This window comes from Amblyomma maculatum, chromosome 9 (genome assembly GCF_055883805.1).
Source record: "Amblyomma maculatum isolate TAMU_Amacu chromosome 9, ASM5588380v1, whole genome shotgun sequence".
NCBI classification, from domain to species: domain Eukaryota; kingdom Metazoa; phylum Arthropoda; class Arachnida; order Ixodida; family Ixodidae; genus Amblyomma; species Amblyomma maculatum.
In genome coordinates, this window is record NC_139352.1 from 20,029,319 (window position 1) to 20,042,286 (window position 12,968).

At 45.8% G+C, this 12,968-nt stretch overlaps 1 protein-coding gene across 1 annotated transcript in view; it reads left to right on the forward strand.

Annotated features, from left to right (window-relative positions):
- LOC146178533 (uncharacterized) overlaps positions 1-12,968 on the forward strand; it is a 134,606-nt gene that overhangs the window by 65,415 nt on the left and 56,223 nt on the right. The window contains exon 2 of the mRNA XM_084578350.1: positions 11,690-11,745. The gene's annotated coding sequence lies outside the window, so the exon portion shown is untranslated. The remainder of the gene's footprint in view (positions 1-11,689; positions 11,746-12,968) is intronic.

A 12,968-nucleotide genomic window follows, 5' to 3' on the forward strand; every position in this document is an offset into this window, starting at 1 on the left:
ATTACCTACTCCTTTTTTTTTTTTTTTTGTTTGTCTTTGTCACCCTGCCTTGTCTCCTTGCTTTTCTTGAACTTTCTAGGAGGTCTGGTTTTATTCGAAAATATTCCATGTGGGATCATGTGTCTGCTAGTGGAGACCTCTTTAAAATTCACAAAGCGATGAAGGAGTTAATTGAAGGAATAAAAAAAAAAAAGCAGAAACCTCGCGAGTTGCAGTGAAATTATGATGCCAGCTCGGGAGACAAGAGAGACCAACACTAGTGAAGCACTTCAAGAACGCAAATCGGTGGATCGAAGGATTCGAGTAGGCTTTAAAACGACAGTGAGATGCAAAGGCAACGGGAAGATCAGAGATTTGTAGATTGTAGAAGACTTCTAATCTTCAAACGGCGGAAAGTTATTTATATTCGACAAAGAAAAAATACTTGGTGGCGAAAGGCAAGGCGACTGCTTGGCACCGGCGGCTGGAGCCGTGTTTTTTATTGCTCTGGTTAGCCTTTTTTTCCTTTTCTTGGCGACGTACGTACGTGCTATGGGACACGTAGTGCATGCGCTGCCCTATGCTAGACCACCAGACTTTTATGTTCACTATATTCATAAAATCAGTTGATTGACAGCAAGGACAGTTTCTTTATTTTCAAAATAATTAATGCACGTCTTAAATCTTAGCTGCTGTCGTTGCTTTTTTTTAACTTTTTTTTTTTATACGAATAAATGGAAAGAATAATTGAAGTGAAAGTTGGGAATGTACTCTTTCCCAGACGCTTTGTATATGAATAGACCTTAATATTCTATTCATTCGGTTACATGCACTTTCGCAAGCTATTACTTCATGTTGTTTTCCTGGAAAACAAGTGGAGACTAATATGGAATTTCAATGTGAGTTTTCACGTTCGGGTCAAGCTCACGCCTTTTGTAATGAAGCTGTAGGGAAATGAAGCTTTGCCCCTGTGTTAGCCGCTGGATAAACAAACTGATTCTCAATACACTACTAAATCTGAATCGACGCGAGGATTTCGCTAGGCTCCGGTAGGCCTAATTGCGTATTCATTTATTTTCTCCCTGTAGTTTGTGCTTTCGATTTCAACAGAATAATGGTGCCTAGGGAGCACCAGGCAAGTATAGGAGTCATGTGATGCACACAAAGTCCTCAGAATCATTGGTGCTTCACTATTCTAGCCATCGATGGTTGATCGTATCTGGTGTGCTATAGGGTGCGCGTGTCGTCATGTGAAATATGCTGGATTTATTGACTTGCCTATGATAAAGATATGCAATGCCGAAGGTTTAAAAAATTCGTTGTAAAATGTACTTACGTCCTGTAGGCCGATTCCACGGGGTGATCGATGGGTATTAACATTGATGTCTTTATACGGTATGAAAAAAATTGCCGTATTCACACCTTTAGAGGAACATCAAATACAGCTCCATCGGATTTGTTTTTAGTAAAAGTTGATTCTGATCCGTTCTTGGTATGCTGATGTTTGTACAGCCGCAAAATATGCATTGATTGCTGACGATTATGCGTCATAATTTTCTTGCCTTCTCATTGAAACTTGTGACGTTCGAAGCGAAAAGGCCTTCGCGATGGAAGTTGTACCTTTCAATAGGAGTGTATCCTAGCCTGGGAGGTGTGGGTCTAATAAACTATGTCGACTCAGCTGAGTTTACGTGGGAGATCGTCTGTAATTAGCAGTACACGCACTTCCTTTTTTTTTTTTTTTTTTAGTTCTTCAAGCTAGCTTATAAAAGTTTCCTTTCTGATGAAAGCTGTGTCGTTAGAATGCTATCCTAAGTGTCCCTTTTGAACGCACGCTTCGAACAGCCCCACAGAGGAGACCAGCAGCGCAACCTGTGGCCTTGATATCTTCGAGAAAGGTTACACTAGCTTTTACGCACTCTCGTTTAGAAAATCAGCGCGAAGCACGACACAAGGACGAAGCCACAAGGCACGACCCGGAGCAAAGCAAACCAGCTCACGCAATTCGTCTCGCCGCGTCTCTGGTTTTCGCACCGCTTAACCGCGCCTCTTGCTGCTGCCCCTCCGGTCATTTAGCATTTTCCGAGAGTGCAAAAACCCGCTTTAGGTATAGGAACCGAGGTTGCAGTATTATCTTCGATTCGTATTTTACATGCCCCCGCTCGGTTTTATTTTCCTTCTACACTCGCGTTGCCCTAATCAACCTCCAGAAGCAATTTTAAGGCGAAAGCCTTTAATGGCTCATGCTGTCGTGGACAAAATGTGTCCCGCTTTTGCGGCGGCTCTGATTGGCCGAGGCGGGATGACGTCATAGTGGTCTCGACCAGTCACAGCGCACCAGCACAGTATGCGCGAATGCGTGTCTCATGTGGCCATATGCCAGCTAGTCAATAATCAATTACTGATGAAATGTATACTAAGTACTGTTCAATAACTAAGTGGGTATTCGTTCATGAACTATTTAATGACTAATTAATTAATTGACTACAGACCGGTTAATTAGTTAATTACTAATTAGTGCCAGTAGCGCAGCAGAATGCGGCACTCAGGCTTTCGCCTTTCACTACTTAAGTCGCTAAAGTCCCTCGTAATTTTTTTTAAGTTTTAAAGAGAAGCGATCGGTAGCGGTCGTGCAGGCAACCACCACTCTATCAGAACGTCGGTCTAGACTTAATCCCGCCTCCCTCCGAGAACCCCCGATTCCTGTTACGACTGGCGCTCTCGTTCTCATTCTCATGTACAAGCACGACTGGCACAGTGGCAATACACGCAGAAGCAGAACACGTGCGGTCGTTCATCTTGTCCCGGTAGTGGTGCATCCTCCGTTTCCCTTTGCCTGAAAGGAGGCATGCACCGGCGCGCCATCTGATGCCGACACGGCTACTGGGCCCCCGGAAGTCCAAGCGCTACCCTTTCCTACTTTATGTTCTGTCTCTGTGATGTACAGGAAAGTATAGAGGGCGCTGCTTGTAGCGCTTCTTGTCTTGTGCCGCCGTTGCCCATTGCTTCACCTTGACAATGTATACTAGATTTTTTGTTTTTGTTTTGTAAGAACGTTCCTCTCCCGGAAAGCTGCAACTACACTTGTTTTGGCTGACACAACACGCTACGGACGTGTTGGCTTCGTACACGTCCCTCATGGTTGACATCTCGGCAGCGTACGTGCGTTCATGTAACAACATTAAAAATAAAAAGAAAAGGAACAGTGCAACAGAATGCGATCTCGATGGGCAGAAAATATAAATGTTGACCGATAGTCGAAAAACTTGGGGCACGTCTAGGCGAGACACGGTGGCGTAAAACAGCGTCGATGGATCCTTAAACCCGAACAAAACGAAGGCGCGTTGGCTTCGCCACGACGTGATACAATTTCTCTAGTATCCGTTGGGGTTGTGTTCACTCTTGGTCGGCTTTCTTTTTGTTTTTAACTTCTGTGCAGCTTGACACATATGCGTTTCAGACTTCTCCGCCCCGTAAAGGGTGCTTCGCGAAGAAACATTTGCAAGTGAAGGCACACTGCGGACAACTCCTTCCTATAACTATGTAGTTCTTATTACGATCATTTGGGGCTCTCTAAATGTCTTTGAAGTTTGTGGAGGATTTCAAGACAGGACAAACATAAAATGTGGACTAAAGGTCTAAAGAAACATCTCTCTGGTACCACTGATGTATAGCGGGAAGGGGGGGGGGGAGTGACCAGAAGACTTGCTAGCCCTTCTCTCTCACTCCCCTGATGGGGCTGGGACAGGTAGGTCACCGCCGCTTGCGGCGGAGGCTAGCTTGCCACCGAATTTTTATCTGTTGTAGGCCGTCATTGCACCCGCCACCGCTTCGGTGGTCGACGACGGCTGTTGTTGCGGCGCGCGTCTTTCTTTCCCTGTTCTTTTTCTTCTCTATTTTCTCTTCTGTCCGCACGAGGCAGCGGAGGTGGCTCAGCTAAAGAGCCAGTAGCAGGCCTGTGCATTTTCTTTTCCTTCTTCCTACAGCCACAACAAGAACAGATCTATCGCCGAGATTTGCTTTCAAAGCCTTCCCTGTGCCCTTTTGAACCTCGTGACGTCTTCACTGAAAAGGGCGTGTCTCTGTTCTTTTGAACTGAACGGCGTTTATTGACTTCCGGGATCCGGACCCTTGAATTGGTGCTGGCGCATTCCTTTCATTTGAAAAATCGCCACTAATGACGCTACTTGTAGATCTTTTTTTTTCCTTGCATACAACCGCACCGTTTATAGTCAAAGTAGTATCTTTACTATCAGGACGCGCTTTCACGAATATTAAAGGCAAAAAATGGCCATTTGAAAATTTTTGAAGTTGGTTTTCTTGCATTGCATAATAATATAATGACGTTGTTACGCTTGGTCATCTCGCTTAAATCATGTTAAATCATACGTTACCAAGTACACAAATGGCGTCTGTATATGTAATGCTAAAAATGCGATTGACGCAATTTTATGAATGTGAAATGCCGAAAAGCTAACGCAGCAAGCTCTCAAATGTATTTTGTTTATGTTTGATGTTTGGAACCACACTACCGGTTAAGGAAATTAAAAAAAAAATACGTGGAAAGCCTTTGCTGTTTATGGCTTTTATCTTCGTCTTACGTTATTTGCTCTTAAAATCAAAAGCAAAAAATATTAGGTCTTTTCAAATAGTTATCTTTAGATCATCATGCTTATCACATATATGATGTCCGCCTTGGTGTAAAACCCACTTACTACATAGAAATTGCCCGCAATTATTGCGCGTTTGTATCTTCCGAAGTGCTGTCTATGATAAACGTCGCTGTGCCTTCAGAGTACAAGAGAGAGAGAGCGAATGTACCTTGCGTTGGGGTCTCGCCTTTATCTCTGCAGCGTATAGCAAGTGCTCGTTGGTTCGGATACGATAGATAACCGCTGTTATACAGCTCAATTCAAATTAATGTGCATTGTTCTCTTGGTTTGAGTCGGCTACCCAGACCGGCTATCAGCTGCATAAAGGAACAAACGAGTAACTTGTTTAGCAAGTTCACTGTTTCCTAAGAAGCAATGAAAAGCGTGGAAATCAACTACATCCGAAACGGAACAACAGGCACATAAAACTGGATTTTCTCGTACTCATCCTGTCTTAATCACGGATATAGTTCAATCGCTGTCAGCAGGGCGCGCATATCTCATCAAGGAAGAGGGCTACTGAAGATCAACCTCTGAGTTTGAAGACTTTACAATTGGACGTAAATCAGCGGCTTTATCTTCAAGGGAGGCGTCCAGCTTTATGCTTTTCAGCATCGCAGCCAGGGAAACAATGCACACCCCTCCAGTCGGATTACAAACCGGTCTTTATCCCCTCCCGTCGAACTGATGAGTTGGGCGGGCTTCCTTGTCAGCTGCGCCCAAGAAATAAGACGTTCCACAAATCGCCGAAGACTGGCGCGTGAGTTTCGTTCGAACTCTTTCATTTCAGGCCTAACTGAACTTTTCATCTTCACTAGCGCAGCGTAGTGCGTAAGTGCCGGTCGGCGTCAGACTGACAGGGACAACAATGCCCAATCACCGGGCAGGAGTGCGCGGTGCCTAATCAGCGTGCTTTTGTTTCCGCAGGCCCCTTCTATCCATTCGCATTATTGCTGTTTTTTTCCTGTCGAAAAAAACCTTATCTGCGATAAGTCACGCAGGGAATTGTGCTTCAGCCATTTCGTGACATCAGCGTGCGGTGAGCAGGGGCGCATTGTGTCCAGGCCGACGAACGAAACATCGGAACTACTTGTGCAGGGCGATTAATATATGCGGGTCGGCTTATGAAATTCTCCGGGCCACGGGGAAACTGGACGAACGGGAATTCGAAGTGAAATAATGAAAAAAAAAAGAAAGAAAAAGAGAGAAGAAAACAGGAAAGAGGAAGAGGGAGCAGGAGGAGAACAGTGGCGAGGATGGAATCGGTGGCGGCCACGGCGGTGCCGGCGCGAGGTCGCGCTCTCGAAGATTCCCCCAGCTGATCTCACTGCTGCCGCCGGCGCCCCTGTATCCGAAGCGACGACGGAGCCGCAGACGCGGCCTTCGCCCAGGATAACGCAGTTGTCTTTTTCTTTTCCACCTCAACTTCTTTCCGGACCGAATTCACCCTTCTAGAACTGCATTAGCATTGTCGTTGAAATCTTTGTTTCCTAGGCCTCGTTTTTCTTCCCTGCAGTGTGCTCGTTTCTTTTCACTGGACTTGTTTATTATATATTTTGGGGGTGCTTTCCTAACCAGGGTTCACTTTCTCGGCAGAGATAAAACGTAACGTGGCTTCTTGCTGCCCCTTAGCTATCGTTAATGTGTGTGTGTGTGTGGGGGGGGGGGGGGGTGCATTGCGGATCGTTCCTTTCATCCTTTCTTTACGTATAAACCAAAAATGGGCAATGCAGCTCCTCCACTGTTTAATAATCGCGAATGAAGCTTATTGCGCGGTGATACAGCTGGGGATACGGGCCGTTGTAGTCAGTATGTTGAGGAGCGATGCTTTGCTTTTAAGGACTGACAGTTGTGGCAACGCTGTTATTATTTTTCGTCACTCCTCCCTTAAACAGATCGCCACAGCCAGGGATTCGGCAGCGGCATTGCCATTGTTGCTTTTGATCTTCGGCGCGTTAATGCGTTCACATTCTTACTGAGAGATGCGGCCGCAGCTTTCCCTGAGCAGCACCGTGGCAGTGTGAAAAAATTGCTATGCGCGGCCTTGCAGAAGCAATGTAAGAGAGCCGTGGATTATGACTCATACGCTTGCGACCCATGATCCGCTTTTCTCGTACCAGTTTGTGTTTCGATGCAGAGATTACACAAGTGATCTGACCTCTGGGCCGCGGCGGCTTCGCTGCACGGAGTCGATTGCACCGAGGAAGCTATGTGAAACCAGTAGTAATTATTAGGCCAGTTAAGACAGGTGAGATTGCTAACAGTAAACCTGATAAAATGTAACCTAGTACAAGAAGAAAACACCTCGCGTGAGATGTTTTGTACCCGTCTAGAGTGTGCTGACGTGCGGGATGAACTTTACAGTGTAGGTATATTCGATATTTATATGGATAAATATGCGTAGCGGGTGGAGCTCTATTTCAGCTTGAAATTGTTTGTTATAAAGATTGATCTGGAAGAAGATACATTATATAATCCCTCGTTCGCCGTAGTTAATCCCTCCACGGGATTAGGCGTGTGGCTCAAAGAATGAATTGCACAATTTGTTTGTTTCTGCTGCGCTGAAACCAATTTTTGATCATTGTTCATGCCTGAGTTCGGCTATGGGCTTCTATAGTGGAAGACTCTTCGCCAATTGGGAATTCAGCCTCCCATAAGAAATGTAACGTTAAGAGTCTTTATGGACTTTCTTAAGGAAACATATACAGAAACAACAAACAAAATAAGAATACAATAAATCTGAATAAACCCAAACACTCGCTTATAAAGGGCAATTTATTTAATGGTATGGGCTTTCTGAGAGACACTAAGCCCAGGGACTTAGTTTCGTAGTTTGTCTTCACGCATGAGTCAATGCTCGTATCAGAGTGTTTCACAAAAATTGGTTGTCAACCGAGATTGTGGCTGTAGTCTGTGATTCGGGTTCGAAAAGCGGGAGATATGTCTGTTTTGGCAATTATGGCAGTCATAAATAACATCTGATCGCTGCACAGAATGCAAATAATGCAAATGTATACGTTTACAAACGGCGCGGGATGTGTCCGATCCGGCCGTTGTAGGGATCCTTGTTCTCTTACGCACCGTTTTCAAAAGGATTAAAGACGGGAAAGGGAGACAACGATCTGGAGAGAGTTGCAAAACTTCACCGCCAGGTGCGCGGCTAGCGTTGCGGCCGCCATTAATGGGGCGTGTGTGTGTCAATGATGGCGCGTTTCGCTTCGCGCTTCGACGCACCGACAAGGTCGCCAACGCTCGGCCGCGCAATGTGGCCGCGTGCGGCCACAGGAAGCTGCTCGTTCACACAAGCGGGGGGAACCGAGATGGGAGAAAGTGTCTCGGAAAATGAACAGTCGGGAGGGTAAGAGAGGTGAGGTTATACGCGCCTACCCTGATCACATATGTATGCCCGGCCGCGGGGTTATACATCTGCTCCAGACTTCAAAAACTAAACCCCGTCATTAGTACAGAGCCGTGTGTTCTTGGTTGCGCCGCAGTGGCATATTAAAGAGCCATTAAAAAAAATCGTCTTTTCAGTCAAGAGCCGCAATAAAAAGAAGATCGTGAACAGTTTGTTTTATTTTGTTCAGTGAAGCCGGTGGTCGCAGGAAATGCCATTCATTCAGGGACTGCTCTTTCTATCTCTTGTGCAACAAACACCTTGATATTTGAATGGAATTACGTGTCTGCAGTACGGAGACGGACATCGGTCCTTAAGAGTGCTTTGTTAACAACAGCGCATCGCAGCAATAAGGGGTAGTGCGAAGCGTTTTGCATGGTGCAAACAACATATAGCCGCAGTGCGGACGTCCCTTATCGATAGGCTTCACTAACTGCATGCACGCTAAACCTCGTCAGATGTGTGTGAACTGTGAGGAAACGAAGTTAAAGGCATGGTCTTGCCGAGTGCAGCTTCCACATTGCTTGTTCAGTCTGAGACGTCTTGGGGTAAGGGAGGCGTATGTTGTAATCTCTGGGAGAAAAGAACTCGCTCGCTGCCTGCAGCACTCTCAATCCCAATATTCTCGCAGGCTGCTATAAAATGAAGTTAGCAATGCGCCATCGTTAAACTTTTTACAAGTAACTGCTCAAGGATGTGCATGCTGTCGAGGTTGTTTGAGATTGTCACTTTTAAGAGAGCATTTTATATCGAATACTTGAAGGAGAGCTCTATCAGTAACCTTTTTGTGAATATATATACAATGCTGAAAACTGGGGAAAAAATGTGCCGTAAGACGCTATAAAAACGTCCTTTCACGGCCTTACAGGTGGGTGTACGAATAATATTACCGATTTGAGCTCTTGAATATTTATTTTGGTCGCTTCGTGACATAAATCACCGCGTTAGAAATTTGAGGAGTAAAGAATTTGCCAAAAAACAAACAAACAAAAAATTATAAATCGAAGATCGGGCTACCTCATTCTCATAGAATAATACGTATAAGCCATATTCACAAACCTCGCGCTGATCCTACGAATACAACTTAGAACATAGCAACTGAAAGATATACCCATCCACGGAATTACCGCGCTGCAAATAGAGAGTACACGATTCCTGAAGCGCGCCTACCCCGATATTTCGCTGCACGCTGAATAGCCCGCGTATGGCTACCCGAATTAGCACCCTCCTATGCGCAGTCTACCATTGCCCCAGGCCCGTTTTTGAGATTCATGCTTTGAAATGTAAAGTCCAGAGATAAAAACAACATAAAAAAAACCTCTTGTCCCTCCAAGCGCGTCTGCGAAGCCGCACAAGCTGTATATACGCTACAGACTTGCATTCGGTTTCCGTGGGAATGCGCACTAGCTCGAAATGTGTAGCGTATAAAAACACTGGACCTGCGTATAAAGTGTGCGCATGCATGCGGTGGTCGGCGATAACGTCACGTTCGCCCAAGTCGCTAATGCTGCTGTTCAGGGATGCGCGTCAAATCTTTGGCGTCGGTCTCCGGCTTTGCTCGTTTAGTCACCCATCTGCGGGTGTCTTAGGCGGCCCTGGTCGGCAGCTTGCATTTTTATCGGCAGCTATCCGATGATCCTTGAGTTCGGCTTAAGGGTGGGCGACGGCCGGAATGAATGAACTGTAGGGAAGGCAGCGAGTAGAAATGAAGTGTAATTAACGCGATTTCGGAATGCGCTCAGTGCAGTGTCATATATTTTCTTAAAAACTTGATACGATAAGTTCCGAGAGATTCGGCATTCCTAAGCTGCAGTTGAGGTATGAGATAGAGCCAGTATTTTTGCAAGACTCCAGATAAATTATAATAATTTGTAGTTCTTTAGCAAAGCAGACAGAAATGGCGTAACACACAGGTGTCTCACATTTCGCAATCGTCGAAACGGTACGTACTCGCTACTGCGACCTTGAGATGAACAGCTGAGAAGCAGAGCCGCCAAGGCACATGTCTCCAGGACCTCGTCGACAGTGTATAAAAGATTTTCGTTTGATTGACTGACTGATTGTTCTTTCATTAATTGTTTTCATTTAGTGATTATTATACCGAGGCAAACTGACAGTATGAGAGTTTTCAACTCTTCTTTGTTTTGTTTATTTATTCGAGGCATTTGCCACTAGGCACTGTGTTAAATGGCGGGAATGTGGATAAAAAAATGGAGTGTAGCTTAGTTTTACACAAAAACGCAAAATTTCCATATGAAGCTGTTATCCGTTGTCCACTTGCGGTGATCCCATTCGAGGTCCGACCGCAGGCCCACCCACGGACAGCGGTACTTTGTGCAGAGCTGTATTATGTAAATTGGAACGTGCTCCGAACAGCGTTAAGCTGTGTAAGGAATGTCGGTACGAGCGAAACAAGAGCAGTTGCATTGTGTATCGCTTGATGATCTAAGGCAAGAGGGGTGCTTGTAGTCGCGCTGTTAGTTGCGCGGAATTAAGATGAAGATGGAATGGTATGGCCGGTAGACAGTGGCAGCTGGCTGTATCACAGCACACTATGCACATGGGAGCTAGATTTGCTGCTGAGGCACTCGGCTCATTTATGGGCTAGTGACATTCATACATGATCTTAGATATAAGGCTGTAGACCCACTAAGTCTTTGCTCGAATACTTCGGCTTTTCAGGGTGATGTATGGTTATGTTATGGTATGGTTATGTAAGGCTTTGCGAATTCGGCGCTTGACGTGCGTGGATTTCGTAGACATATATCTGAGATAATGCATGGCTTCCACTGTCGTAGCCTCGTGGTGAACAGCGCCCCGATCTAAGGTAAAGGAAAAACTTTTCGTTTAAAACGTACGCAATGCTGAGAGGGCCGGGCCCGTCAAAAGAGTATTAACCGTCTTTTGCGTCTATAAAAATCCGGTTTTGTTAGGGCAGTGTGTTTGTAGTTATCCCCAGGCTAAAGTAGCTCTGAATGCATGGAGCATGCATTGGTCACAGCAGGGTAATTTTTTCTTAAATGGAAAAATGCCCAGCAAGATCCGCGTAATTATTTATTTGTAGCCATTATAGGACTGGTGCTGCGCTCAGGTAAACGCAGGCAAATTAATAAACGACACAGATGCGGACGCTATAGTTATGCTGCTATGTAGTCTGTAATCTGAAAGAGGCCTTTGACTCTGGGTTTGCATTTTACAAAATCAGCTTACCGCAGAAAGGATACGGCAGCCAAATGCAGCGGCCTACTGTTCCATTAATTATTCCTTGACTACGGATTCGCAATTTCCGTGTTTGAGCGTACGTGGCTTACCTAGAAGTAGTAGTAAAAACGTTTATACCTAAAGAGAAGTGTTCTTTGCGGTGCAACAGAGGTGGAGCAATTAAGACATAATCATAACACAGACTTAGCATAGAGTGCCCACCCTGTGCTGTTTTTACGTCGCGTTTGGGCCTGAAGCGTCTCGCCGGCATCATATCAACTCGCCTAAGCGCCCTTAAGGAGACACGCTTTGTAATCATTGCAGTCATGTCCTAAATACGGGAATAATAAAGCGGCGGGTGGGATACGGACATTCGTTGTGCTGTTATAATACCTCTTTCGTCAAATGTGTGCACAAACTTAGTGACGCGCTAATGTATTTGCTTTTTTTGCATTCGCAGGTGGATGGAGTCGCTGGGACGGTACCGCCCGCTCTTCGGACCAGCCTCCTGAGCAGGTAAGCGACGCTTTTGGCACTGTTAAATCACAAAACAATATTACGAAACTACGCACAGCGTCTTTCGAAACCCGCATATAGCTTCCAGTCAGCATCACTTGAGGCTGAACGCACCTTTTGATACAGTCTAGTCCGATGCAGCTTGAGAACGAAGCCTGACGTAGACATTAGAGGAGCATCGCCGCCATGACAGTAGGCCGCCATGATGATTGTTTAGGACGCCGCCTTTCAATGGAAATTTGCTGCTTCGATATCGAGACGTATATTATGGATACAGTCGCGATTCGTGGGAAACATAAGCCGCTCTATGGTCGCATAGATACATGTTTAAAAAGAAATAAGACACGCACAAAGAAGAAAACCATAGCTGCGTGAGCTGCCGGTCCACCGCGAAACTTCTGAAGAAAAAAAAATGAAAGAACAGTTGGGTTGTATACGTAGTGAATGTGAAACCGTGCCTCACTCGTTCGGGTCAAAGAACGGCGCGCTATACGCAGCCACGACCCGCAGATGAAGGCGAACCCGGAAAAAGAGAACAAAGTCGCTATAGTCGGAATGAAAAAAAGAAAGAAAGCAATCCAGCAAGCGCGAAGTTTCATAGCGGTGTGGGTGGACGTTTCGGGCCGGCATCATACAGTCGAGACTAAACTGACAAAAAGAGAGAGAGACCGGCGAAAAGACCATCTCCGCATTCGTGGCGGCTTCACATCCCTTTCGCCCGAGAGTGCGATGCTGCGAGCCATTAGCTAAAGACCCGTGAAAGGAGCGCTCCACTCCTGAAGGAGAGAGCTATGGCACAGAACTAAGAAAGAGAGCGCGAAACGAAGCTACACCGAGGGAGAGAAAAAAAGCAAACATGACAGGAAGGTGAAAAAGAGAGAGCGAAAATGTGGGGCTAGGTTTTAAGCGCACGCGTTTATACACACACTCGCAGTCAACCGGAATTTCGAGAGAATCTTGCTGCTTCTGCGCGTGCGTCGCACGGGGGTCACTGGGGCGACCTGGAGTGCGGCATAGGTAAGATGAGAAGAGACAAAAAACGAGAAAAAACACTGTGTCGAATCTTCACACCGACAAGGAAGTAAAACGGACGCCGAAGGAGAAAATGAAAGCGAGGTAAAGACTCCGCGTGAAAACATTTTCACCGTGGTGCGGTTCGCGAGAAATTCTGAAAGCGCTAAGGCAAATCTGAAAGACATGGACAGTGCCCAAAAAACGCGATG